Below are 8,202 nucleotides of genomic sequence, written 5' to 3'. Positions count from 1 at the left end.
TTGTAAATGTTCCAATTTTACTTGTTATTGATTTCTAGCTTCATTTAATGGTCATCTGAAAGGTCACTTTGTATCATTTCAATTGTTTTAAATTTATTGAGACTTGTTTTGTGCCCTAATATAAGGTTTATCCTGGAGGATAGTCTATGTTTATTGAATAGAAAATGTATTCTGCTGTTGTTTGGTAGAGAGTTCAGTATAAATAGTCTGTTAGATCTAGTTGGTGTATAGTGTTTTTTGAGTTTTCTATTTTCTTATCAATCTTCTGTCTGATTATTATGAACATTTCCTGGGCCCATTATATGTTGTACAGTGGAAGGAGATGAAATGAATTCCATGTGTGCTTATGCTTTCTAGAAACTTTTAATCTCATTGTAGAGAAAAGACAGATGAAGCAGTGAACATAAGTTCAAATGAAGCATAGGGATAAGAGATAAAATTCACATGAGCTACTGCTGGTGTGGTGTTAACGGCTTTGGAAGAAAGGAGTTAGAAATACAGAAAGAAAAAACCACATAGATTTCATGGTGAACATTGAACTGTATCTGCGTTCTGAAGGATGAAACACACTTATATTGTAATCTTGAAGAGTCAAATGCCAGATATTGTTGAAAGAAAATATATGTAGAGAATATCATTATTCTGTGAATTAAGGACTACACTTATATAAAAGTGTCTTACTTAAGAGAAAATTCTTCCCATACTCTGTGCCGCTAAGATACCCTAATACCTACACATATCTTAGAATTTTATTATATTAAAATAATCTATTTGTATGTCTTTCATTTTCACTGCATCATGGAATGTTGAAAACAAGGACCATAACTGATTCATGTTTGTATATCTAGTGCTTTCCATGGAATATAGTAATTTATGTGAAAAATTAAATGAATCTCAAGTGGTTAAATAAATCACCAACATTGTGCTGTTAGTAAAAGACAGAACTAGAACTTAAACTCAAATCATTTTGGACACTAAAGCCCATGATATTTTGACTAAAATATGCTGCTGCCAAAAACATATACTAAAAATATGCAGATAATAATTATAATTCTCTTGCCTAGGCCTCTATCCTGTAGACTATGTAGATCTAACATACTCATCTGGAAATGCATCAAAGAGATAAATGACCTGAATTACTGCCTCAAGTAGAAAACCATTGAAAGACTGAATCAAGCAGTACATGAGTAGACAGAGAAGAGGTATCCAGAAGTATTTTGTCTCCTTGAAAAAGAGAATGACCACAAAGAATAATAGAAGTAGAAGAGGAAAGTGCATAACTCACTCTGAGTTGCAGAGGACAGGACCAACACAGAAATCATAGACCTGAGAAATGTGTCTGCTGCTTCACTGAATCAGCTACTGTGTCAGAGACACTTCTGGTCCTGAGCATGTACTCTTTTAGAAAGAAGAAAATCTTCAAGTTTTAATAAGTGGCAGGTATTTTTTTCCTTCCCAGATCAGTGGGAGAATAACAATTAGATGGTGGCTCCGGCTGTGTGGGTACCATCTTCAAATGCCCCCTCCTCTGGCATCAGTCTCATTTTGGGGCTGTTGCATGTTATTTCTGGGAGCCAAATAACTAGCAACATGGAACCAAGCCAGAGGAGGTCATTTGGGCTGTGTTGTATGCTTGGACATACTGATTTCTACAGTCCTGTAGTTGAACAATTGTAAATTAAGACATATGGCGGACACAGAACCTAAGAATATCAGGACCTCCCACCTCCCCAACCCCCAATCACTTAAAAGTAAATAAATACAATTTTTTAAAAGGAAAGTGAATGAACCATCTTTCAGGACTGCTTCTGGCTCCTGCCAGAGAATTCAGGGAGGCAGAGATGGTACTCAGTTTTTATGCCATTCACCAGTTTTTCCAAATCCACAAGTTGCTTATTGGTTGACTTGCATAGTTTGTTTAATACCTCTGTGGGAGGTGGTTTAGGCTGAAAGATCTGTTATTTGTGACTTTGAAAAAACCTAATTTGGTGGCATATCTTCTTGGTATGAAAATAAAAGAAGTTAGGCATTGAGAGTTAAAAAGATGAGACAAACTTGCCTCCCTATGAAAAGCTGCATTCCTGTCTGTGTAGCTGAGCTTGGGGACACATAGGCCCATATGCTGTTTCCCAATTAATCACAACTACTTGGCTTGGATGCTTAATAAATATGACTGTAGAGCTGCAGTTTGTTGCTCTTTAATCAATGTAGCCAAGCTTTAAGTCTAATTGCCATTGAATTAAAACACACGACACATTTTAATGGAAAACAACACCCTGATGTGACTGCTCTTCAGAATGGAATTTTTATGTTTGCGTTCTTGGCTGCTGCTACGTGGAGTATAAGAAAATTAAGAGACACATCTTATTCAAAGGACCATAGAATTATAAGCTATTAGAGTCATAGGGAAATCTGAAACAATTTTAATTATTTAATTCAACAGACATTTATTGAGTGCCAATACTGTGCCAGATAGTGATCTAAGCATTGGGGAGTGAACTGTGAACCAGAGAGCTTCCCAGCCCTCACTGAACCTGCCTCCCAGCAGAGTGAGGGAATGGCAGAAGTATATTAACAAATGGATGGATGAGGTCATTTCATTTAGTTATCAGGTCTAGGAAGAAAATGAAAAAAAATTAGTGGGCTTGAGAGGCTACTTCCAACTTTGATTTAGTAACCCTGCTGAAGGGTGATCATTTTGCCTTTAATTGCAAACATTCTACCCCTGAAACTTTTCCTTAGTGGGCAAATCACTCTTACTTCACATGCCCAGCCCATGTATCATGGGCCTTGCCCAATTCTGGATTCCAATATTTCTTATCATTAAAAGTACAGCACTCAATTGGAATCATTTGTCTACATGTTTCACTCCTAAAGACTATGAAGTCCTTAAAAGTAGAGATCAGCCAAACCTGATTCATTTTTGTATCCTATCTTTCTAGCAAAGGCTTAGTACAAAGTATTCAATCAATACAGATGAATGAGAAAATTAGATTTGAGTCAGCTATTCTATTTTAGGCTATTTCTTAGGATAGTTTTCCCCTACTAAACTTCAGGCTTTCTGTCTACATCTTTCCCTTGAGCTTAGTTTTACTCTCTCAGAAACACACGAAAGAACTCTTTAAAGATGTCAACCTATCTTTCCTTCATGTCCTCCCTTGCCCAATAACATGTAATATTTTCAGGCTAAAGAGCCCCTATTGCTTTCCTCTAATTATAATATTTGATGTTTCACCATTCTTGCCCACATCCTCATTTTAACTCTAACTTTTTAGTGCTCCTTTCAAAGAAAAGGTCTTAAATAATTTAAAAGATCACTGAATTCTGAGCATTCCAAAGTCCAGTGGTACAATTACCTCTTATTGTAAATAATAGTGGGTGTTTTAAATGCCAGGTTTTAAATAACAGTGGGTGTTTTAAATGCCTGGAGATCAAATGAAAAATACCGAAATTAAATTAGTCAATATGCAAACATGATATAACTTGGTATTAAAAATACACATTTATTTAAAACCATTCAATTTTCCTCCTGTAATCTAGGTAACATGGAAATGAAAATGTATTTTGAGACTCAGAAATTTAGAATCTTCAGAGTGATATGGAATATATATACCTTGTGTGTGTGTGTATAAAATCTCTTAGTCCTGTTTCTTTTGAATCCTGACTGTTGTAAGTTGTAGTAAGAGTGAATGAGTACAATTATAGTAGAGAAGGCTAAGTAGACGTTTCCTGTGAAACTGACTACCCTTCAGCCTACATAGTAAATTTACAAGTTCCTACTGTATAGCACAGGGAGCTACATTCAATATCATGTGATAAACCATAATGGAAAAGAATGTGAAAAATAAGATATATTTAGATATATAGATATATATAAAACTGAATCACTTTGCTGTACACTAGAAACTAACACAATATTATAAATCAACTATACTTCAATAAAATAAATGCTTAAAAAATAGTATTTTGGGTACATTGGGTTAAATAATATATATTATAAATTTTGTAAAGAGAAAGAGAGCTCCCAAGAAAAATTACATTGGTTCATTCCCTGGAAAATTTGGAACTAACTGGCATTTACATGCTCATTCATACATTAATCCATCCAGTAAAAAAGTATTATTGGCTAGAAAGAGAGAATAGAGTGAACTGATAGATTTAAGTTATGCCAAAATTTAGTGTGAAGTAGAAGGCATCAGTGTCCAAAGTAAACTGAAAAGGAGCACTCGTTAAAGAGGACAGAAAACCAGGAGAGTGCTTCTTAACAGTAGCAAGTAAAGGAACTATTGCAGAAAGAGTGTAGACAATGATGTTGAATGTGCTGAGGATGGTGGAGTCAGATGATAGTTGAAATATTATATATATATCATCCTCGGAAAAGGAGCAATCTGGGTGGAGAAAAATCCTATATTGGTGTATTTTAAAGTGTGAAATGTCAGTTGAGGGTATGTATACAATGATAATGGACAGTATTTAAATTTTGTTAATTTAAAAAATATTTGGTTAAGAAAAGATAAAGAGAGATGGGAAAGAAACACAGCATTAAACACCAGCTGGGCTTAAAATTGAGAGGGATATGTGAACCCAGTACCACTCCATTCAATTAATGAGGAGAGTATCTGGGAGCTTGTTGTATGACAGTAGGGGAGATGCTATCATAAGAGAGTAGGAGTAGGAGATGTGGTGGAGGAGGGGAGCCAAAAACTAGGAGAAATAACATGGATAAAGTGCTTTTATGTGAATGTACTATCTTGGACACTTTATTTGGCCTCTTTCTTCTATTCACAATATTTTTATAAAGCACATATTTAAAGTGTCTCTATTGTAGAGACGGGAAACTATGACGACTTCCTTCAAATCACAAGAGCCTGAAAGTGTAGGATCTGGGCAGACTGATTGCAGTGTAACCATTCTCACAACAAGGAAACACTGCAAAGGCACTAGCATACTTTCCCATGACCAACTTTGAGGTTCAAATTTGGTTTTTGTTTGTTTATGAGAAATGGGTTGATGGTAATTATCTCAAAGGATTAGAAGTATTACTGTGTATCAAGTTTGACATAAGCCCCATCTCTTTCAAGCTACTACCTGGGATGTAAGGGGGAAAAAAATAGCTTCATGTGGAGGTTTTAGGCGAAGCAAGGCAGCTGGAATTCTATTCCTTGCTTCCTTTCTTCTGCTTTGTCTCTAAGTGTCTCATTGAACTCCTGCTATTAAAAATTGATTGCTCTCAAGTAAAAAATGGGCAAAGGATTTGAGTAAACATTTCTCTAAAAATTATTTATTAATATAATGACAAACACGCGAAAAGATTCTCAACATCATTAATCATTAGGGAAGGAAATTAAAACCACTATGAGATAGAACTTAACCAGTGAGATGGCTATAATAAAAAAAAGAAAAATAATAAGTGTTTGGCAAAGATATGGAGAAATTGATTAGAACCCTGGTATATTATTGATGGGAATGTAAAATGGTTTAGTCGCTGTGGAAAACAGCTTGACAGTTCCTCAAAATTTAAATATAAATTTACTATGTGACCTAGCAACTATACTCTTTTGTACATACCCTAAAGAATTGAAAACTGGTGCTCAAAAGAATACATGTACACTCATGTTCATAGAAGCAGTATTCACAAGGGCTACAAGGTACAAACAGCACATAGGTCCATCAAAGGATGAATGGATAAATAAATAGTGGTATATACAAATGATGAATATTATTCAGTCATAAAAATGAATGAAGTGTTGACCCATGCTACAACATGGATGAACCTCAAAAACATTATGCTAAGTGAGTGAAGTCAGACACGGATGACATATCATATGGTTCCATTTAGAGAAAATTTTCTGAATAGGTAAATCCATAGAGACAGAATGCAAATTGGTAGTTGCCAGGGGCTGGGATTAGGGGAAAATTCCAAGTGCTCAATGGAGTTTCCTTTCTTGGTGAAGAATATGTTTGGAACTAGATAGAAGTGGTCGTTACACAACACTGTGAAGGCACTAAATGTCTCTGCCTTTGATAGCATGCCTTTAACAATGTTAACATAGATAATTTTGCGACATATGAATTTCACCTCAATAAAAATAAACTGACTGCTTTGGATTTAAGATCTCCCTTTTAAATATTGGGCAGACACAGTATGAAATGTCAGGCAATTACAGAGATTAGCCCATTGACTCCACCTCTCATCTTTTTTACCAGATGGAATGTGTTTCGCTATGTTATGGGACAGTCCCCCTAGAGAGAGGGGGCAAACCTGTCATTTTTTAGTGTGAAGCATGTTTATGAAGGAATCATTTAAGAAGCTATTGATCATCTGCATATCATACTAGAACGGGGAAACTTGGAGTAGCATGAACTGAGTGAAGAATATATGAGATTATCGACAAAAATAGACTAGGACTGAATTCAAACTTCTCCATAAATTTAGTGAGCTTCTCCTCCTTGTGTGTAAGTGAGAGTCTTCATTTATATAAGAGCTTTCCTTGGTAATAACTTGTCTTGGCAATCTATCTGCCAGGTTTATTTTCAGGTTCTTCCCCAGGTGTGTGTGTGTGTGTTTAAATAATTTTTAAAATAGTTTGAAAGCTTCGTTAGCCTGCTTCACATGAAGGCTTGAGGGAAATGTTTAATCAGGATTAGAATGAAATTCAGTAGTTGGAAAACCCTAGTTTGTGAGGATTTGATTATCCCACAATGGAAACCAAAACATGTTTTACACGGTCTCCATTTCCTGACATTAGTTTCCTAATGCTAGTCCTCATTTTTCATCTTAAATATTGAACACGACTTTTTAATTGGAATTTTCTGGCAGATAACTCAATCCAATTGGGAAAGAGCCTTTTCCCATTTGTATAAAAAAGGTAGATTTTTATTACCATACTTATGGGGAAATGTTTTACATTTTGCAGTACATCAATAAAATATAATTTAACTTCTAACCAGATATTTTGTACTGACTCTCATGGTGGGATGGGGAGGGGGGCAGTGGGCATATCAGGACTGCTCTTACTAATAGAGAACTAGGATAGGGTCACTGTTTTTCATCTTTGTGATACAATCGACCTTGAGGCAAAAATTATTCTGCATGCCACTTCTATTAGTCTTATTTGATGCCAAAGAGATTTCTTCCATGCTCTGCTGGGGAAAGAAAGAGTCAGACGTCAAAAACTAAATCTAATACAGAATTCATAGGAAAAAAATGAATGACATCAAGCTATACTCTTGATGAAAATACCCTTTGGTGGACAATCTTACTTAAAGTTTAATCACTTTAGATTCAATGATATATTTCATTTTAATCAATTCTGATGAATAGCCAAGCATCGTAGTCTCATTCCTAAATCTCAAGGAAAAGATCTGTGTTGTGTTAATTGTGTATTTCTGGAATTTAGAGGAGTATCTAGCCCATTCCCTAGACTCAGTGAATTAATTAATAAAAAAAAAGAACCAAACATTTTCCTCTCATAGTATCCTTATCTGTAGAAGAGTTCCCCTAGTTTTATCTGTCATGGTCACTCTTCCTCACTTTTCTTTATCACCTGATATTTGAAGTGAATTTTAAGGGTATCTGTTCCAATTTGGTTCACTCTGCCCATCCAACTTTATTTTCTCCTACTTTCCAGCTTGAACCCTCTTAATTCTACTCTGTGCTCCATATACAGTCTTAGGTTTGTGCCTTTTCCCATTCTGCTTATTCATGGAGAATATTTGTATAAAACAGGACACTCTGGTCAAACAAAACTTAACATAGAAATTCTATAGTGGAAACAGTTTGCCTGATTGAATTTTCTCTTGGCAAGGACATTTGATTTGAAGTCCTCTCCAGTCCAGTTATCACTATATAATCATAATTAAAAGGATTCCTCTAGCTATTTTTATGTCAGTGCCCATGTGCTAACTTGGGTGTCTGTGTATTCTCTGTTAGAAAAATATTCATCAGTACGTTGTCCAAAAATACACGTGAGTCTATATGTATAAAAGAAGTGGCTTTACCTTCCCTTTGGCTAGATTATTAAAAGCTGAACATGTGCTCTTCTAATATGGTTGGATGACAGGCACTTAATATCATGCACCATTAATATTTTCCCCTTCTCAATCCCAAGATTTACTGTAGATCTTGGAATTATAGTCTTTCATTTTACTTTGTTATAGACAGTATATTAAAATTACAGAAATCCAATATATTAAAATTAC

The sequence above is a fragment of the Eschrichtius robustus genome, chromosome 5 (genome assembly GCF_028021215.1).
Source record: "Eschrichtius robustus isolate mEscRob2 chromosome 5, mEscRob2.pri, whole genome shotgun sequence".
Lineage (NCBI taxonomy): Eukaryota > Metazoa > Chordata > Mammalia > Artiodactyla > Eschrichtiidae > Eschrichtius > Eschrichtius robustus.
This window is presented reverse-complemented; position numbering follows the sequence as displayed.